This window comes from Oratosquilla oratoria, chromosome 11 (genome assembly GCF_046742065.1).
Source record: "Oratosquilla oratoria isolate Oo_2021 chromosome 11, ASM4674206v1, whole genome shotgun sequence".
NCBI lineage: Eukaryota > Metazoa > Arthropoda > Malacostraca > Stomatopoda > Squillidae > Oratosquilla > Oratosquilla oratoria.
Window position 1 is genome coordinate 64,969,216 of NC_134787.1, and position 2,756 is coordinate 64,971,971.

The 2,756-nt window shown below is 47.4% G+C and overlaps 1 protein-coding gene across 3 annotated transcripts in view; it reads right to left on the reverse strand.

The window, feature by feature from the left end:
* LOC143029896 (uncharacterized) overlaps positions 1–661 on the reverse strand; it is a 233,532-nt gene extending 232,871 nt beyond the window's left edge. Inside the window, exon 1 of one of the 3 annotated variants that reach the window (XM_076193075.1) lies at positions 565–661. The gene's annotated coding sequence lies outside the window, so the exon portion shown is untranslated. Of the gene's footprint in view, positions 1–486 lie in introns of all 3 variants that reach the window. The other 2 variants (XM_076193077.1, XM_076193076.1) reach the window with 2 other exon arrangements.
* Between the last annotated feature and the right edge of the window lie 2,095 nt (positions 662–2,756).

Here is a 2,756-nt window from a genome sequence, read left to right on the forward strand (position 1 = left end):
AGTTTGCGATTTATTTAGTTTTTCTTAAGTTTGAAGTAGTGTGCGTGTGTGTGTGTGTGTGTGTGTGTGTGTGTGTGTGTGTGTGTGTGTGTGTGTGTGTGTGTGTGTGTGTGTGTGTGTGTGTGTGTGTGTCTGTGTGTGTGTGTGTCTGTGTGTGTGTGTGTGTGTGTGTGTGTGTGTGTGTGTGTGTGTGTGTGTGTGTGTGTGTGTGTGTGTGTGTGTGTGTGTGTGTGTGTGTGTGTGTGTGTGTGTGTGTGTGTGTGTGTGTGTCTGTGTGTCTGTGTACTTTTTCAATTCTTCAGCCACGATCTTAAGGTTCACGTGTAGTGAATATATTTTGGTTGACGTCGGTCGACTTTATTAACCCTACGGAAAGAAAAAAAAACTCCCGTGTTAAGAGGCGAGACACTTGGTGTTTTTATTTCTTATGTATTTTTTTTAGCAGTACAGTCAGAACTCAAAGTTTCGTTCACTGTAACGACTCACATGAACTCGAAGAACAATGACCCTATTTCGGATTCCCGACCCACGACCCCCGCGCCCCTCAGGTCAAAGGTCACGAACACGACAACGAGGTTCCTTGGCGTCACTGCTCTCTGCAGGCACACGAGCAAGTGAGGCGCCGCCCCACATCCGCGCCACACTGCCCCCACCACGACACTAGCTGGCACTGAAGCAACTTCGGCACGCGTCCCATGTTCCTCCTCCTCCTCCTCCTCCTCCTCCTCCTCCTCCTCCTCCTCCTCCTCTCCTCCTCCTTCTCCTCCTCCTCCTCCTCCTCCTCCTCCTCCTCCTCCTGGCTGCGGTGGTGACGGTGACTGCCTGTTCCCTTTCCCCCACCCTACCTTCCTTAGCCTTCCCCCCCCAACCCTACCTCATTCCCCTTCCCCCATATTACCCTCTTCCCCCCATCCTACCCCCTTCCCCCTTCCCTTTTCCCCTTACCCTACCCCTTCCTCTTCCCTTTCCCCTTACCCTTTCCCTTCCCCTTCCCCCTTGCCCCTAGTCCTTCCACTTCCCCTACCCTGCTTTTTCCCTTCTCCTTCCCTTCCCCTTGCTCTTCCCCTTCTCTTCCTTTCCTTTCCCATTTACCATCTCCCTCCGCCTCCCCTTTCCCTTCTCCCGCTCCTCCCCTTCCCCTCTTCTATCCCTTCATCTTCCCCTTCCCCTACCCCTTCCCCCACTCTACCCCCTTCCCCTTCCCCAACACCTTCCCCCTCCTCTTCCCCCCATCCCGACCCTAGTTGCCAGCGAAGATGACTTCTGCAGGTAGGAGGCCTTTGGCTTTGCCGCACGACCCGTGTCCTGTCTCTCAATCTTCCGTCTTTCGTTTCATGTACAGTTGTGGGTCAAAGTCTTGAAACATTAAAATGATTCCGTTGCTATTAGGCATAGCTTTTGTTTTTGTTTTTTTTATTCTACGGTATTCACATTATAATACAATGTGTTTTCTTGTACAGAAAAATATACAGAACACCCAACAGCAAACGCATCTACCACAATTAAAACTTATTCAAGACTTCTCAATCCATCTGTACTGTCTTGGGTTTCTTCTTAGGCACGGGGGAAGGTCTTACCCACGGCTAAGCGTCACCTACCGTGAGCTCATCCTCTTATCTCTCTCTCTCTCTCTCTCTCTCTCTCTCTCTCTCTCTCTCTCTCTCTCTCTCTCTCTCTCCCTCTCTCTTTCTGTCTGTCTCTTTTTCTGTCTCTCTCTGCCTCTGTCTCTCTGTCTCTGTCTGGCTGTCTGTCTATGTCTGTGTCTCTGCCTCTCTCTCTTTCTCTCTCTCTCTCTCTCTCTCTCTCTCTCTCTCTCTCTCTCTCTCTCTCTCTCTCTCTCTCTCTCTCTCTCTCTCTCTCTCTCTCTTTGTGTGTGTGTCTTTGTCCCTGTCTCTCTCACTGTGGTTTCCATCGCTTCTATCCTTGTGACTAGGATATGTTCGAAGCGATCGACGGAGAAGACTAAGAAGGAATTTCTTCTCGTAGACTATTCGCTAGGGCCTAGACTGCCACCTTTGCCCACCAGGAGCTGCTGCAAGTATAACCTGTTTCACCACTGAAATGAATAACAGCATAATATTCAGACGAATGGTTGACCATCTTGGTAAATGGTGACGAAAATATCGCCTTCGTTATGTCAACAATACGCCATGTTTGATCAGTGTCGCCGTTAGAATGGCGGTATTTAGACAATTTTAGCCAATATTTAGTTATACATGTCCCATCCTACATTATCGTAGCCTGACCAGGCCAAGCGATTTTATTCAGGCATGTCACCCTGTACAGATTTCCTGTTATGCAGCTGAGGAAGGCAATGTGACGTCATTTCGACGGCTATCTCAAATAATCTGTGAAAAGCTTTATGGGTATATATAAACAAGTTTTCTTTTTCCTTGGATTGGCTGTCTGGCACAAAAACGCTCATTTCTGAGAAAGAAATTATATAAATTGTGATTCTTTGTGGAGACCAAACTGGTTCGTAGAAAACGGCAGTTTGACTGACTCATCGATAAAAGAAGTTTTTGTTTAGTTAAATATTGGCAATTTCTATGAATAATCGTTTTAGATTAACTCTAATCTCTCAACAAATTTTGGAGTCTGCAAATACCCTGCAAATTTGGAGTCTGCAAATTTGGAGTCTGCAAATCCCCATGAATGTCTACCCAGTGTCTATCTCATCTCAATGTCTACCTTAAAGGTAGACATTGAGATGAGATAGACACTGGGTAGACATTCATAGGGAAAGATATCACAAG